This window comes from Papio anubis, chromosome X (assembly GCF_008728515.1).
Source record: "Papio anubis isolate 15944 chromosome X, Panubis1.0, whole genome shotgun sequence".
Lineage (NCBI taxonomy): Eukaryota > Metazoa > Chordata > Mammalia > Primates > Cercopithecidae > Papio > Papio anubis.
The window spans coordinates 121,415,523-121,433,622 of NC_044996.1; the positions used below are offsets into that span (position 1 = coordinate 121,415,523).

The 18,100-nt window shown below is 41.6% G+C and overlaps 1 protein-coding gene across 2 annotated transcripts in view; it reads left to right on the plus strand.

Annotated features, from left to right (window-relative positions):
* Window positions 1-18,100, plus strand: part of KLHL15 (kelch like family member 15) — a 47,191-nt gene that overhangs the window by 23,316 nt on the left and 5,775 nt on the right. The gene's annotated exons all lie outside the window — the stretch shown is intronic.

Here is an 18,100-nt window from a genome sequence, read left to right on the forward strand (position 1 = left end):
CTTCATATCGATTTTTTTCTGGGTCGAACATTTGAAAATAAGTTATAAATATCATGACACCTCCTCCTAAATACTTAACATGCTTCTCCTAAGCGTAAGAACTTTTTCCTACTTAAGTACAATACTAAAATACTATTCTACCTAGGAAAATTAGCAAGACCCTAATATGGTTATCTAATCTTTCTTCATCTAGAACAGTTCTTCGCTCTTTTTTTTTTTGAGACCAGACCACCAGTTGCCTCAGTGTGTCCTACATTCTGGATGTCTCTGATAACTTCCTTGTGTTGGTGTTAACTTAGTTCTTCTATTCCCTTTATTTCCTACTAACACATCTTTTTAGCACCATGTTTTTCAGGAACAGTTACAGGAAAATGTTGACTGCCAGAGAAAAACTTGGAAAACTACTCTAATCAAAGTAGCTAAGTAGTTTCTATGAACTTTGTATTATGAAGCGAAGTAGCCCAATTCTAGGACTAAAATCAAGAATTTTGTTCATACTATTCGGTATTAGGTTTCTTTTCGATTCCTAAAATCTCCTCCCTCTTTTTGATTTAGAACACTTCCATTTAATGTATTGGGATTAAAACTAGCTAAAGTGTCAGTGACTCTTGAACTGCATTGTTCAATATAGTCGTCACTTGTGGCTCTTGAACACTTGCAATGTGGCTACTCTGAATTGAGATTTCAAAGACTAAGATGATAAAATGAATGTAAATTACCTCAATAATTTTTACATTGATTACATGTTGAGATTATATTTTGGATATATTGAGTTCAACAACTATATTATTAAAATCAACTTCACCTTTAAAATGTGGCTACTAGAAAATGTAAAAATTGCATCTTTGACTCACATTTGTGGCTCAGATTCTATTTTTATCTCACAGCCCTGCTCTAGAAGTTAAGATGTGTTGTTCAATAGAAACTGTCTGAATGTGCATACGGTAAATAGCCTTTCTCACATACTTAACCCTTCTCCCAGATTTCTAGCCTTTAGAAACGTTATGTACAGTTAGTGTTAAATGAACTTTAACCTACCTGATGATTCTGTGGATTGGCTGGTGAAGATAACTGTTACTGAGTATAGCATCTTTTTGTCAGGATCCACCACGCACGGCTAATTTTGTATTTTTGTAGAGATGGGGTTTCTCCACGTTGGTCAGGCTAGTCTCAAACTCCTGACCTCAGGTGATCCGCCTACCTCAGCCTCGGAAAGTGCTGGGATTACAGGCATGAGCCACCGTATCTGGCTGGAGATTCTTAATTCTTCCTTTGTAGTAACAGATTTGAGCAGTGACTTAATAGTGTAGGGAAGGGGGCATTCTGCCTTTACCCAAGGAAAAGCCCCCATTCGTTCTAGGGACTCAAGTCATGTGCTCTAGCTGTGCTGAAATCTTTGGGTTTATCCTTCTGCGGTATCTATGTAGTGCTCTACTGGATTTTCTCCTTAGGTTAAGATAAGATTGTCTTAACTTTTTTTTTCTTTTTTTTAGTATACTTTTTTTCTTTTTTAATATTTAACATTTTTTTGTAGAGATAGAGTCTCACCTATGTTGTTCAGGCTGATCTTGAGCTGGCCTCAAGTGATCCTGCTGCCTCGGCCTCCCAAAGTGCTGGAATTATAGACGTGAGCCACCGTGCCTGGCCAGATTGTCTTAATTTTTGTACTAAGTATTCTGTGGAACCATCCCTGAAGAGGCCAAGGCTTCCAAATTTCCTGAGTTCCTTAGAGGCAGCAATACTCTTTATCTGAACACTATGTGCGCGCACGCACACACACATACATTTATGCTACGTCATGCACTGAGTGCTCTACTGTACATACAGGTAGCATCTACATGTTATCCCCATTTTGTAGATAAGGAAACAGGCACAGAAAGGTTAAGGATCTTATTCCAGACCAAGTGGCACTGTCTAGGCTGAAAGCCAGGGCAGCTTGCTTCCCAATCTGGGACTTCCTGTTACAGCTAATAGAATAGGGAGAAGACCCTAAAGTGCCAGAAGCATGCTGTTAACCTGTGGCCCAGCCTGGGTCATTCAGAAGTTGTTACAAAGCTATGAAAATTCTAAGCTGTTTACATTAACAAAACATAGCCTAAGGGGCAGGTGTATGTTACAGAGTTGTAAAAATTCTAAGTGTTTACATGAGCAAAACATAGCTGAAGGGCCAGGAAGGGTGGCTTATGCCTATAATTCCAGCACTTTGGGAATCCTAGGCAGGAGGATCCTTTGAGCCCAGGAGTTGGGGACCAGCCTAGGCAACATAGGCAAACCTGTCTCTACAAGAAATTTAAAAATTAGTTGGTTGTGGTGGTGCATGCCTGGAGTCCCAGCTACTGGGGAGTTTGAGGTGGGAGGATTGCTTGAGCCGGAGAGGTCGAGGTTGCAGTGAGCCATGGTTGTGCCACTGCATTCCAGCCTGGGTGATAAAGTGAGAACCTGTTCCTCCCTACCCCCCCCCCAAAAAAAAAGAAAACATAGCCTAGGAAATTTAATGGCACTGAAAAAATATATATAAAGTGTGGGAAAACTTCGATATGAAAGCACAAATCTTGGGTTTTCACTGAAATAATCAAATTGAAATTTTAAGGATCTTGTCCTTTTGACATAGTTATTTAAGGGTTTTTAATGACTCATTTGATCTATAGTGGATTCCTAGTTTTAAAACTAGACTACAGTTTCAGTTTTTACTTACGGAAATGTCTATGGCATGTATTTTTTACTAGCTCTGATGGTCTTTGCACATGTTAACAGATAAGGCCTGACATTTGTCATTCTGAATTTCAGTGATACGAAGATTTAAATAGTTGAAACTGCTTTCTTTGGTCTTTGGTTTTTAAAAAACAATTATTGTTTTATTGAAAACATTGTATGAAGTAAATGTATATTTGGCAAAATGCATATTATACCTGACTTTTATTTATTTATTTTTGTTTTTATTTATTTATTTTTTCTTTTGAGACCAAGTCTAGCTCTGTCACCCAGACTGGAGTGCAGTAGCGCGATCTCAGTTCACTGCAAGCTCCGCCTCTCGGGTTCACGCCATTCTCCTGCCTCAGCCTCCCGAGTAACTGGGACTACAGGTGCCCGCCACCACACCCTGCTAATTTTTTTGGAGATATATATTTTTTCCTTTTGTTTTGTTTTTTTTTTGAAACGGAGTCTCGCTCTGTCTCCCAGGCTGGAGTGCAGTGGGGCGATCTTGGCTCACTGCAACCTTCGCCTCCCAGGTTCAAGCGATTCTCCTGCCTCAGCCTCCCGAGTAGCTGGAATTGCAGGCATGTGCCATCACATCCTGCTAATTTTTGTGTTCTTAGTAGAGACGGGGTTTTGCCATGTTGGCCAGGCTGGTCTCAAACTCCTGACCTCAAGTGATCTGCCCACCTTGGCCCCCCAAAGTGCTGGGATTACAGGCGTGAGCCACTGCTCCCAGCCTATACGACTTTTTGTGCATAAAGTATTTTTTAAAGAAAATTGTTAAATTATTCATTAAAATACCCATATGTTGATTCTCTAGTACAGTGACATTTTAATATTTTTGAACCCAGGGTATCTTCAGTATCATAAATATGCATAAGGTAAGATTCATCATCCCAATGATCCCCTTAGACATTGTATTAATATGTAAAATACAGTGTCTTCATAATCATAAAATCTTTCAATCTCTCAAAGGGAAAGAAATCTATTTTAAATCCTATAAAGAGAAAAAACACATTAGTTCAGCTTTGTATTTAGGATTTTATAGTTCATTTTTCATTGGCTATTAAGGAAATAGATTGTATAGAAGTATTCTGCTTTAAATAAAGCCATCATGCTTATTCAAAATATTTTATTTTATAAACTGGCTCATGATAGACCCCCGAATGTACTTTTTTCCCCTGTCTGTTAAATGTAATTCAGTATATCCCCCCAAAATTGGATTTCTGTAACTTACAGAGAATTTATTATGAGAATATTCACAACTTTGAGATAATTTTGATAAGTGATAAAGATGACTTCACTATTTCGGAAAACCTAAGCATCTGTAAAAATTAATGCCTCAGGAAAGCTTTTTATTTATTTATTTATTTATATTTTTTTTTGAGATGGAGTCTTACTCTGTTGCCCAGGCTGGAGTGCAGTGGTGTGATCTCAGCTCACTGCAACCTCCGCCTCCCGGGTTCAAGCAAGTCTCTTGCCTAAGCATCCCTAGTAGCTGGGATTACAGGTGTGCACCACCACACCCAACTAATTTTTGTATTTTTAGTAGAGACGGGGTTTTACCCATGTTGGCCAGGCTGGTCTCGAACTCCTGACCTCGGATGATCCATCCACCTCGGCCTCCTAAAGTGCTGGGATTAACAGGTGTGACCCACCGTGCCTGGCCGGAAAAGCTTTTTAACATTAAAAAAAAATATATATACTCTCCTTCTCCGAGGTAGCAGTGGCTCAAGCCTATAGCAATCCCAGCACTGGGAGCTGAGGCGGAAGTGGGATCCACACAGGTGGAGGTCAGAGACCATCCTGGCTAACCGCAGTGAAACCCGTCTCTACTAAAATACAAAAAAAAAAAAAAAACTAGCCGGTGAGTGCGCCTGAGTACTTAGCTACTCGGAGGCCTAGCAGTGGGAGAATGTAAAACCGGGGAGGCGGAGCTTGCAGTGAGCTGAGATCCGGCCACTGCCTCCAGCCACAGAAGTAGAGAGCCAGACTCAGTCAAAAAAAAAAATATATATATATATATATATATATATATATATCTGAATAATTTAAGGAGCAGGGGAGTGGATTTTTGTTGTTGTTTTCTGGGGTGGAGTTCTTGCTCTGTCACCTGGGCTCAAGCGATCCTCCCACCTCAGCCTCCCAAGTAGAAAGCGGACCCTACAGAGTACACCTACGGCTCATACACCTAGCTAATTTTATAGACATAGAGTTTTTTGCCATATTTGCCCAAGCTGAATCTGTGGCTTTAAATGCTACATTTTAAAATGAGGATTAGGTGTCTTGGACTCACCTTGAAACTGAGCAACAGAATTAAAAAATGACAAATTAGGCATCCAAAGTACACATTACTTAGAATGCAGTAGCTCTCACAACTGGTCTTCACAAAACACTAATAATCTTCCACATATTTTCTCTATGAGCATAGTTGATCTATATACTATTAACAATAGCCTATGACACATAAGGACATATATTGTTCTTAATATAATCTCATGCTTAGGTGGTATGCTGTTCTGGTTAATTGAGGCACAACCCATTTGGTAAATGAAACTGCCTGGGCAAAGCCACATCTATGTAAAGTGTAGGTGCTGTATGCCCCTCCAGAATTCCTTCACTTAGGCATTGGAACATGTTTTGACTAATCCAGCACTTGACCAGTGCAAAATTTCTGTCCAGGAACCAAACTGTCACCTGCAGTGTTACCATAATTTAGCCAAAAACTCTTTGGAGAAAAACAGTTCATTTATATCTAATGACTTCAGCTAGAGCCAGATAAATCTAGAGAAGTAGAAATTTCCCTCTAACCCTCAGTTTTTAAGAAGTACATGAGAAATATAAGCTCTCAGTTTTAGAAGTACGTGAGAAATATAAGCAGTGCTGTGTTTGACAGTAACAAACTTTTTTAAATTATTTATTTATTTTGAGATGGAGTCTCACAGGCTGCAGTGCAGTGGTGCAATCTCGGCTCACCGCAACCTCCAACTCGCTGGTTCAAGCGATTCTCCTGCCTCAGCCTCCTGAGTAGTAGCTGGGGTTACAGGCGGGCACCACCATGCTCTGCTAATTTTTGTATTTTTAGTGGAGACAGGGTTTCACCATGTTGGCCAGGCTGGTCTCGATCTCCTGACCTCGTGATCCGCCCTCCTCAGCCTCCCAAAGTGCTGGGATTACAGGTGTGAGCCACCGCACCCAGCTGGGCCAACTTTTTTAAAGATAGTAACCTGTATTTCAAATGTGAAATTTGATTCGAATTTCTAATAAGCTTGAGTTGTTTTTGAAAAAGTTTCAAATCTCCTTCAGATATCAGATAATACACAGCTAGAACTTGAAATTGCTTAAATTAACAACTCACCTCTTGGAGTGAAAGCATAGAGATGAGCAGGTTTTCTGTTAGAAACTAGGTCAGTGGGTTAAGTGTACTTTCTCAGTTAACTTAATGTCTTTTTCTGCATCAGACTCCTTTTTGCCAACTCTTCCTCCCCAACCCCATGGACTTGGAAGACTGTAATTAATGCATGTTCAGTTCTTTAGAAATCACGCAAGGTGTTTTTCTTCTCTGAAGTTTTCTGCCTTTTGTGTGTAGATGTAGAGTGCTCTTATTTTCTGCCTTTGACTTGCATTCACTCCAGATTCACAGATTCCTGAAGAGTGCCTGTAATCTAGGTGTTGACTATATTAGTGTCCTAGGAAAGATAGGATCTTGGGGAGTGTATTAGACAAACAGGAACCTATAGAAAATCGGAGTGTAAAAATTCAGTCTTACTTGCTGATTCTCTTTTTAAATAAAAGATAGATGAAAACAAGCATAGGACAGTTGGAAATTAAAAAGGAAGGTGTGGAACAGGGACAGCTTTGTTGACATTTAAAAGAAGAAAACCGTGGCCAGGCGCGGTGGCTCAAGCCTGTAATCCCAGCACTTTGGGAGGCCGAGGTGGGCGGATCACCTGAGGTCAGGTGTTTGATACCAGCCTGGCTAGCATGGTGAAACCCCATCTCTACTAAAAATACAGAAAAATTAGCTGAGTGTGGTGGCAGACGCCTGTAATCCCAGCTACACGGGAGACTGAGGCAGGAGAAGTCGCTTGAACCCAGGAGGCGGAGGTTGCAGTGAGCCGAGACCTCGCCATTGCACTCCAGCCTGGACAAGAGTGAAACTCTGTCTCAAAAGAAAAAATTTTTTTTAAATGAGAAAACTCTTTTTAAGAAATTGGAAGGAAAAAGCAGATGATAAGCAGAAATTGAAGAGGATCAGAGAGTCTGGAAATGACTGGAGAAAAGGTTTGGAGCAGGAAAGGAAGAAGGGGGAAGTACTATGAGTTAAGTTTTATTTTCAAATTTATTATTCAGAAAATACTATTTGTGTAATAGGTAAGCATTGTTCATTGAAAAGTTAGTTTTAGGGATGGAGCCTTTGCTTGACTCTATGTTCTATCATGAAATGGGAAAAAGGATTCGCTATAGGTTGTGATTCTGGGGCAGTTATACTATCTAAATATTAGTATAACCAGAAATAAAAAGATGGTTCTAAGTCTTTTTAAAATCCTGGAGTGGGTGGCTCGCCTGTAATCCCAGCACTTTGGGAGGCCAGTAGTAGGATCATGAGTCAGGAGATGAGACCATCCTGGCTAACACGAGTGAAACCAACCCCATCTCTACTAAAAATACAAAAGGTGGCTGAAGTGTGGCTGAGGTGCCTGTAGTCCCAGCTACTCGGAAGGCCGGAGGCTGGAGAATGGCGTGAGACCCGGGGCCCGGGCTGCATTGACGAGAATTGCACCACTGCACTGCCTCCAGCCTGGGCGTATGAAACAGAACTCTATCCTCAGAGGCCACTTGATTGGCATGGCATGCCTGTAGTCAGCTGGGAGGCCAGGTGGTTAAAGGTCAAGAGTTCAGAGACCATTGCAGTGGCGTTGGGGCGGGAGCCAGGTCTTCTGCTAAAGTGCCAGGGGTTGAACAGTTGGGGATTTGGCGCCTTAGTCACGACAGGGACGGGGATGGGGCTCAGCAGACCTGGGAAGCCCGGAGGAGTTGCAGTGAGCTGAGGGTGTGCCACTGCACTCCAGTCTGGGTGACAGTGGGGACTCCCGATCTCAAAGACAAAAGAATAACAAAAATTATGTTCTACACATTTTGGGGGTTTTGTTAGGGTTTTGTTTTATTTTGTAGGGATGGAGTTTTGCCATATTAACAGCTAGTCTCAACTCCTGGCATCAAACTCCCATGCTCCATCTCAGCCTCCCAAAGTGCTGGGATTACAGGCATGAGCCATAGCATAGCTGAGGCTTGTTAGTTCTTTTTTCTAAAATTTAAAAAGGTTTTGGTTTGTTTTCTTAGAGCCAGAGTCTCACTCTGTTGCCCAGGCTGGAGTAGGAGATGGCACAATCTCAGGCTCCACTGCAGCCTCCATCCTCCCGGGTTCATGCCAGTTCTCCTGCCTCAGCCTCCCAGAAGTAGCTGGGACTACACAGGTGCCACCACCACGCCTGGGTAATTTTGCCTTATTTTGGATTGGCCAGGCTGGTCTTGGACTCCTGAGCTCAGGTGTTTGCCCACCTCCCAAAGTGCTGAGTCTATAGGCGTGAGCCACCCTGCCTGACCAGAGATTGTATTTTTTTAGAGATGAGGTCTTGGTTTGTCACCCAGGCTGCAGTGCAGTGGCACCATCATCGCTCACTGCTGCCTTGAATCCCTGGGCTCAAGTGGTCCTCCCACCTCGGCCTCCTGAGTAGCTGGGACTACAGGGGCACACCACTATGCCCAGCTTTTAAAGTTTCTAATAGTGTTATATTACTATTGCACTGAAATTGGAAGGAAATTAGATTTTGTAAGCACATTTATTTTTTAAATATTTTTTACTCTCTAGAAGGGTTGAAGGGATAGAGAACATTACCAAATTGTGCTGAAACTCTTAGAATCTTGCCCTGTGGGGGCGTCTCTCCCTCACCCCTATTTACCCTGGTCACTTTACTTCTGAAGTTCAGTTCACTTTTGACTTTGCCTGCTTGGAGAGAAGAGGGTGAGTAAATTCTTACTACAATTTGTCTTTATTTACCATTTGGTATTTGACTATAAATACAGTATTACTGAAAGGATTTGTGCTTAGCATGAACTGATTTTTCATAGCTTTATCCTTGGTCATTAACTCAGTTTTTCAGGACAAAGGGATTAATTAAAGGCATATTGCACCTAGCTTTTTTTGTGATGATTTTGTTTTACGTAAATCAATATAAGCTTTAGTTCTGAGCAAGATTTTACAAATAAAGACATCTTATACCAGGGTAGATAGTTTTGCAATATAGCAAACATCTAAACATGCAATGTAGGAACATCTAAAGACTGTTCCATGTTTTACTGAGAATCAAATTATATCAAATGTAGCTGACACAGGGGTTTTTGTTTGTTTGTTTGTTTTGTTTTGTTTTGTTTTGTTTTTTGAGATGGAGTCTCCCTCTGTTGCCCAGGCTGGAGTGCAGCGGTGCAATCTCGGCTCACTGTAACCTCTGCCTCCCGGGATTAAACAATTCTCCTACCTCAGCCTCCTGAGTAGCTGGGATTACAGGTGCCCCCACCACTCCCAGCTAATTTTTGTATTTTTAGCAGAGACAGGGTTTCGCCATGTTGGCCAGGCAGTCTCGAACTCCTGACCTCATGATACGCCCGCCTGGCCTCCCAAAGTGTTTGGATTACAAGCGTGAGCCACCGCACCCAACCTGATATGGTTTATTTCAGCATTAAAGCACCACGATAGTAACTACTTGGGAAGATTGCATCATGGTGGAGAGGAGATAAAACTGACAACCAAGACTCAGTCTTGATTACCTCTTTTACAGTGCCAGGCACCATCTTAAGTTCAGGAATTGCTCCCCAACTCCCATCTCTTCTGATAAACTAATAAAAGGTATTTTGTTTCTTTGACTTAATATATTGGATATTTTAAAAATTATTTTGTGGCCGGGCGTGGTGGCTCATGCCTGTAATCCCAGCATTTTGGGAGGCCGAGGCAGGCGGATCACCTGAGGTTAGGAGTTTGAGACCAGCCTGGCTAGAGTGGTGGAACCCCGTTTCTACTAAAAATACAAAAAATTAGCCGGGCATGGTGGCATGTGCCTGTAATCCCAGCTACTCAGGAGACTGAGGCAGGAGAATCCATTGAACCCAGGAGGTGGAGGTTGCAGTGAGCCAAGGTTGCACCATTGCACTCCAGCCTGGGCAACAAGTGAAATCTGCCTCAAAAAAAAAATTTTCTTTTTTTTTTTTTCCAAAAAGTGTATCTTAAATTGGCTGGCTAGGCCGGGCACGGTGGCTCACGCCTGTAATCCCAGCACTTCGGGAGGCTGAGGCAGGCAGATCATGATGTCAGGAGTTCAAGACCAGCCTGACCACATGGTATTCAAATTCTTAAGTTTTAAAGGTAATTTGTGTATACCTTCCTTAATTTTGAGAGAATTAAAATGTAACTTGCAATATAATTAAAATAGGGATTTCCACAGAGTTTACTATTTGATGAAAAAATCTGGAATTAAAAAAATATAGACTCTGGCTACAGTCTAGAATTATTTTAGGATTTTAGCCAGCCTTTTTTATTTTCTTTTTTTTTTTTGAGACAGAATCTCGCTCTGTTGTCCTGGCTGGAATGCAGTGGCGTGATCTTGGCTCACCACAACTTCCACCTTCCGGATTCAAGCGATTCTCCTGCCTCAGCCTCCCGAGTAGCTAGGGTTACAGGCGCACGCCAACATGCCTGGCTAATTTTTGTATTTTTAGTAGAGACGGGGTTTCACTATGATGTAACATTTTGACACTGAATGGAGAAACATGACATTTTTCCCCAGCAGTAATGGCTAGTTATTTCTTCAACTTTATGTGTGTGTGTGTGTGTGTGTGTGTGTGTGTGTGTGTGTGTGTGTATACCTATTTACAGGAACTGTATTCAATATTTCTCACACTTCATTGTCAACTATATGCATACGTGCATACACAATTAACATTAAAATAAAAGATGTTTAGATGAAATAGCCAATTTACATTTTCAGGCTGGGCATGGTGGCTCATGCGTGTAATCCCAGCACTTTGGGAGGCCGAGGTGGGAAGAACACTTGAGCTCAGGATCTTAAGACCAGCCTGGGTAGTATAGTGAGACCTAATCTCTATTTTATTAAATCATCAGTAAATTAAAAAAATTTTTTTCAGACCACTGAAATTATATGTATAATTATATAATATATTCAGAATAAGACAAAATGTTTTTCATTATACAATTTTTTAAAGTATCAAAGCAACAAAAGTGGTAACATTATTCTTTCCAAGCTTAAAAACATGTGACAGTTATTTAATCCTATGAAAGGCAAAGGAAAGTAATTCAGATCATGAAAGAAATGTCATTCTTTCCATACCTCTTTGAGAGTACCTGATATACAGATAGTTAAACTGTTATGTGAGAAATGAAGGATGGGAGAAGTGCCTTCTAAAGATGAGCCATGTACGAGCCACGTACTGTTCTACAGTTTTCTTTTTTTTTTTTTTTTTTTGAGACGGAGTCTCGCTCTGTCGCCCAGGCTGGAGTGCAGTGGCGCGATCTCGGCTCACTGCAAGCTCCACCTCCCGGGTTCACGCCATTCTCCCGCCTCAGCCTCCGACTAGCTGGGACTACAGGCGCCCGCCACCACGCCTGGCTAGTTTTTTGTATTTTTAGTAGAGACGGGGTTTCACCATGTTAGCCAGGATGGTCTCGATCTCCTGACCTCGTGATCCACCCGCCTCGGCCTCCCAAAGTGCTGGGATTACAGGCTTGAGTCACCGCGCCTGGCCAGTTTTCTCATTTAACATTTTGAATATCTGTGTTAGTGCATATGGATTAACCTCACTCTTTTTCACAGCTGCATATGGTATATTACCAGAGTATATCCAACCAATGTCTTATTGATAGGTGATTGGAGTTATTCCCAGGTTTTGTGCTGTTACAAACAATAATGCAATGAGTATCCATTCTCTTGACAGTTCTTACTACAGAACCTTTTCTTATGTTGGTGTAAAATCTTCCTCTTAATGGTCCTGAAGATAGTTGCCATCTTTCTGAGTCTTCTCTTGTGTTGAAACATTCCTCACCCATTTGACCATTCTCCCTTTGGATCCCTTCACTGTCTTCCAGATGTGGTCCCCTTTGTCAGTGTTTAATAGTATAGTGATATAACTTAGCACTGTCTTGGTTGTGGTTTTACCTGAATGGAGAGGGTGGGCTTGCCTATTTTCTTTTCTTTTTTTTTTTTTTTTTTTTTTTTGAGACAAGGTCTCACTCTGTTGCCCAGGCTGGAGTGCAGTGGCACTATCATGGCTCACTGCAACCTCACCCTGGGCTCAAGCTATTCAGTTCTCCTACTTCATCCTCCCGAGTAGTTGGGACCACAGGTGCATGCAGCCACCATGCCTAGCTATTTTTTGTATTATTATTATTATTTTTTTTTTTTTGTAGAGATGGGATTTCGCCATGTTGCCCAGGCTGGTGTCAAACTCCTGAGCTCAAGTGATTTGCCTGCCTCAGCCTCCCAAAGTGCTGAGATTACAGGTGTGAGCCACTGTGCCCAACCAGGATTGTCTATCCTTTTACTTTAGTTTACAGTTTTGTTAGTTCCTACAGATGCCATATCACTTTAGTTCATTTTGAGGATAGTCAGTTGAAGTTTTACATACGGAGTTCGTGGGTCCCTGGAGCACCTGATAAAAACTGTGGACTTCCAGTCACCTCACCCTACCCCCCAAATGGATTAACACACAATTATTGCTGCAATTTCAGGTGGTTCATGGATCCATGGTGTTTCTCTTTTCTTTATGATTAGACCTTGTTGATTACTGAAGTCATAGGTTCTCTCATTCTCTTCCAGTGCTGTTACATCATCAAAAATTAAACAGGAAACTGGGTCAGCCTTGGCATTACCCAGTGAGGTCATGCTGCCTCCAAGTGTAGGGTGCTTTTTTGTTTTGGAGGGCTATTTTTCAACAATACAGGATCTACCTCAGGCTAACCAGTTTGTAGTTCAGGAATCTGTCTGGCTTCTAGTCCTCTCCCATTCATCACAATTCCACACAGATTGCAAAAAGCAATTAAGCAGCCTTATCTACGAAGCCTCAGGATCCCAGGACATGATTTGTGAGATCCAGTGACTTGAACTTGCTGAGAATAACTAGCTAGTTTTTCTTTTTGTTCTCAACCATCTTGGATTTAAGTTTCTTCTTAGTAATTGTATTTAATCCTCAGATTAGAAAGAATAAGACATTATTAGCTGAGAATGGAAATAAAATAGGAGTAGGGTTGTTTCTCTTTGTTATTTGTTAATACATTAACCACCCCATGGGATGGGGGTGGGCTTCACTCTTCCTTTAACGTATAAAATGCCATTTATTCCATGTCTCTTACTTCGTCAAGTCACAGTTCATCCTGAGGCTTTAGCTTTATTCACTATATTCTTATAGCTCTATTTCACTCATTATAATACTTGTTTTATGTGCCCAATTTTTACCATCTGTTGTAAGTGGTTTTTTAACATCTGAATTCCAGAAAGCTCTCTGTGCAGCACATCAGATTTTTTAGATACATTCCCCTTTTCTTCCTCTTATCAGTGTATTTTGCAATTATGCAGTCAGCGTTATGCTTTTGAGAGCTTCCAAGCCTTCTTGAGCTTCCTAGCACAGTTTCTGATCTTGGAATTGATCCTAATTTTCCTTTGAAAAACTTGAAATCTGCCTATCCAATATGTGCAGCATTCTCCTTCCTTTGTTTCTTGATCTCCAAACAACATGGCTTCTTTCTGTAAAGCTTCCTCCCATTTGTACATTACCAGTCATGTTTCACCAGTGAGGATAGGTCCAAAGTAACTGTTTCTTTCATTTCTCCTCAATCTTCTGAAAGACTAAATTTTTACATAGACAAACGCATGTCATGAGAAGCACTGATTTAAGCTGAGTGACACTTTCACAAATGTCCCCTGGTCATTAGTAATAGCTAATAATAGCTGATACTTTTTGCACACTGCCACATGACAGGCACCATACTAAATCCTTTTCACGTACTCTCACTTATAGGGTTATGAATGTGTTATCCCAATAGTACAGTTGAGGATATAGGCTTAAAGATATTGAGCTCTGTGCCCAAGATTGCCACAGCTCATGAGTGCCAAAGTCAGAAATTTCCTAAATTGGATCCTTAATCACCAGACATGGTGCTTAATTACCATGCTGGACAGGATTCTATTACTTGAAAACCTGTGTAGCTCTCAGACCACTGGCTGTGCACAGTAGGCACTTAAATATTTAATTTGAGGTTTATGATTCTTGCTGATTTTCAGAGTATTTCGTTTTCAGCTTCTACAACTCAGTAAGAAAAAGATGAGAAAAATGGGCAAGGCACACTATTAGTCAATTTATAGAAGAAATGAATGGAAAATGCTCAGTTTTGTTTTTTGTTTGTTTTCGGGTTTTTGTTGTTTTTTTGAGATGGAGTCTTGCTATGTCACCCAGGCTGGAATGCAGTGGCATGATCTCAGTTCACTGCAACCTCCACCTCCCAGGTTCAAGCGATTGTACTGCCTCAGCCTCCCGGGTAGCTGGGATTACAGGCAGGCGCCACCACGCCCGGCTAATTTTTGTATTTTTAGTAGAGACAGGGTTTCACCATGTTGGCCAGGCTGTTCTCGAACTTCTGACCTTGTGATCCACCTGCCTCGGCCTCTCAAAGTGCTGGGATTACAGGCATGAGCCACCACACCCAGCCTGTTTTTTTGTTTTTGTTTTTTGGAGATAGAGTTTCGCTGTTGTTGCCCAGGCTGCAGTACAATGGCGCGATCTTGGCTTACTGCAACCTCCACCTCCTGGGTTCAAGCGATTCTCCTGCCTCAGCCTCTTGAGTAGCTGGAGTTACAGGTACCCGCCACCATGCCCAGCTAATTTTTGTATTTTTAGTAGAGACAGAGTTTCACCATGTTAGGCTGGTCTTGAACTCCTGACCTCAGGTGTTCTATCCACCTTGGCCTCCCAAAGTGCTGGGATTACAGGTGTGAGCCACCGTGCCTGGACTGTTTTTTGTTTTTTGTTTTGTTTTGTTTTTTGAGACAGAGTCCCGCTATGTCACCCAGGCTGGAGTATGGTGGCATGATCTCAGATCACTGCAGCCTCTGCCTCCTGGGCTCAGGTGCTCTTCCCACCTCACCCTCCCAAATAACTGGAACTACAGGCCTGCTCTACCACACCCAGCTAATTTTTGTATTTTTTGTAGAGACAGAGTTTTACAGTGTTGCCCGGGCTGGTCTCAACTCAAACTCCTGGGCTTTTAAAATCGTTTTGATAGAGAACCATTTTTGAATGGCAAGAACTCTTTCTGTTTATAAATATGATATATAAAAAAACAAAGAATGCAAAAATGTTGGTGTGAGCTGTGCCCAGCCCACTTTAACTTTTTATGTGTGAAGTAAAAGTAGTAAAATGGAAGATCTTAGGTTGTTCTCACCTTTTTTCCTTTATTATATTATTTGTTTTAGTGAAGTTACTTGTTTACTAGTATTCATCATTTGCTATGATTTTTCCAGAGTTACTGTTTTTGCTAGGAAGAATTGGGCTGGATGCCCAATCATTGTGATTCATATGACTTGATTTTTTTTTTTTTATTAAGAGCAATTCTACTGTCTTTTATTTGAGAAGGGTCATTAGGCTCATTCATTGAACATGTTGTTTTAATAAATGAGTATATATATAATGTAAAGATTTTTCTAAAGAATAATGGAAGCTGTGTTGTAACGTTCTGGAAATTACATGAACTTTGAAGTAAAATTGTCCTCATTCAAGGTTCAGATCACAACTCTACCAGTTGTAGTTACATAAACAATTTGGGCAAGTCACTTCACATTCTAAGCCTCAGTTTTCTTATCAGGAAAATGGGGATGGTTATTGCACTCTCACAGGAGGAATAATTGAATGTGAGATGTACATGTAAAGCACCCAGTGCAGTAACAATGTTAGTTTTTTGTTTTTTGGTTTTTTTCCTTCAGTTGGGACAGTCTCGCTCTGTCGCCCAGGCTGGAGTGAAGTGGTGCAATCTCAACTCACTACAACCTGCACCTCCCAGGTTCAAGCGATTCTCCTGCCTCAGCCTCCCGAGTTGCTGGGATTACAGGCGCACGCCACCACAGCCAGCTAAATTTTGTATTTTTAGTAGAGACGGGATTTCACCGTGTTGGCCAGGCTGGTCTTGAACTCCTGAGCTCAAGTAATCTGCCCGCCTTGGCCTCCCAAAGTGCTGGGATTACAGGCGTGAGCCACCGTGCCCGGCCAATGTTAGTTTTCTCTCTTACGTGATTGGACAAGGGGTTCTCAGCCTTTTTTTGTGCTGTTTACCCCTTTGCTGATCTTGTGAAGCCCATGAAAGGACCCCTTCTCAAAATAATGATTTTAATGATAAAATGCCTGATATTACAAAGGAAACCAGTTATATTGAATACAGTTATCAAAATACTTAAAACAAATTTGTGGTGCTTTTTGTTTGACCACTGTTTTGGACTAAGGTGAATAAATTAATGAATGGGCTAAAGAAAGGAAGGAGGAAAGGAAAGAGAGGAGAAGGAAGGGGAGGAAGCTCTTAAATATATACACCTGGTTTTGACTCCCTCCCAAGCTGTCGTCCCAGATTTCCAACAGGCTCTTAGACATTTCCACCTCAACATCCTACCAGGGAAGTTGAATACCTCTCTCAAACCAGCTCATCTTCCCTGCTTTCCCTATTGATATCACCACTCTCTCCATCACCTCAAGTCTAAATGCTCAAATCACATTTGAGTCCTCATTCTTTCACCCTATTTCAAATCAGTCATGGTTGTCTGTAGATTTTACCTCTACGCTAATTCCTGTTACCCAAATTTAAGACCCTCTTATCCTTGTCTTATGATGACACAGGATTTTTCTGCTTAGTCCCCTACTTCTTACATCTTCCACAAATTATCTCTTGAATGTCTTGGGCCAGTTTAATATAATCTTTATCTCTAATTCTGCCGCACTCACAGATGTGCTGTTTGGCTTCATACCTAATTGCCACCTGACTCATTTACCTATTGGTAAATTTGTATTTGTTTCCACTTTCCCAAATACATTCTAGGTTCTTTAAGGAAATGGATCACATCTTATACTTAATTTTGTTTCTCCCTGTAGCACTTAGCACAATACTTAAAAGTGCTTTATTTTAATTTTATTTTATTAGTTTTTGTAGAGATGAGTTCTTGCTTTGTTGCCCAGGCTGGTCTCAAGTGATCCTCCCACCTTGGCCTCCCAAAGTGCTCGAATGACAGGCATGAGCCACCGCACCTGGCCAAAAGTGCTTTATAAAATCTTGGTATTCATCATAATTAGGTAGCTCCAGCTCCAGAATCAAAAAGGAAAATGTTTGCCAGGCACAGTGGCTCACACCTGTCATCCCAGCAGCTCAGGAGACTGAGGCAGGAGGATCACTTGAGCCAGGAGTTCAAGACCAGCCTGGGCAACAGAGAGAGACCCCATCTCTAAAAATATCTAGTAATAATAATTTTAAAATAAAATTTTAAAAATTAAAACAAAAAAGTGGCAGGCCTTGGTGGCTCAAGCCTGTAATCCCAGCACTTTGCAGGAGGCCGAGGCAGAGGATCAGGAGTCAGGAGATCAAGACCATCCCTGCGCTGCCTGGTAAAACCAAATCTCCATCTAAAAGCACAAGCGGGCGGGGTGAAGAGCCTGTAGTCCCGGCTATAGGAGGCTGAGGGCAGGAGTGAGCAGGCCCAGGGGTCAGGCTTGCGGTAGTGAGATCCGGCCACTGCACTCCAGCCTGGGTGGCCAGGCCGAGACTCGTCTCAAAAAAAAAAAAAAAAAAATTGACAAAGTTTGACCTAATATCTGCAGATTCTTTTTGATAGTCTTGCTCTGTCACCCGGGCTGAAATCAATCGTCTCAGCTCTATCCCGCCCGGGTTCAACTCTGCCTCAGCCCTGAGTAGCTGGGATTACTGAATGCCATCATGCCAGCTAGTCTGGCCCGAAGGAGTTTCATAAATTCAGCCAGGATAGTCTCCCGTCTTTGTTCTAAAGTGATCCTTCCTTCCTCCCAAAAACTCAGGACAGCAAACAAACCTGGCCTGAATTCTTTTAGAAGTTGATATCAGACCAAGTCTTTATGTCAAAACCCCAAAATTTTACATGTATTTAAATTTTCACTAACTTAACTCCCCAAATGATTCAGTCACAGCTTTATGGTGTTACTTGTGGTTAAGAAAACTGTGAATGTGGTTTCCTCTACTGTGAAGCCCTGTACTTTTCCTCATATTCCTTCCTTGTAGCCCAGGGCTTGACATAATAGGTGCCTAATTGTTTGTTTACTCTTAAAAGCTTGG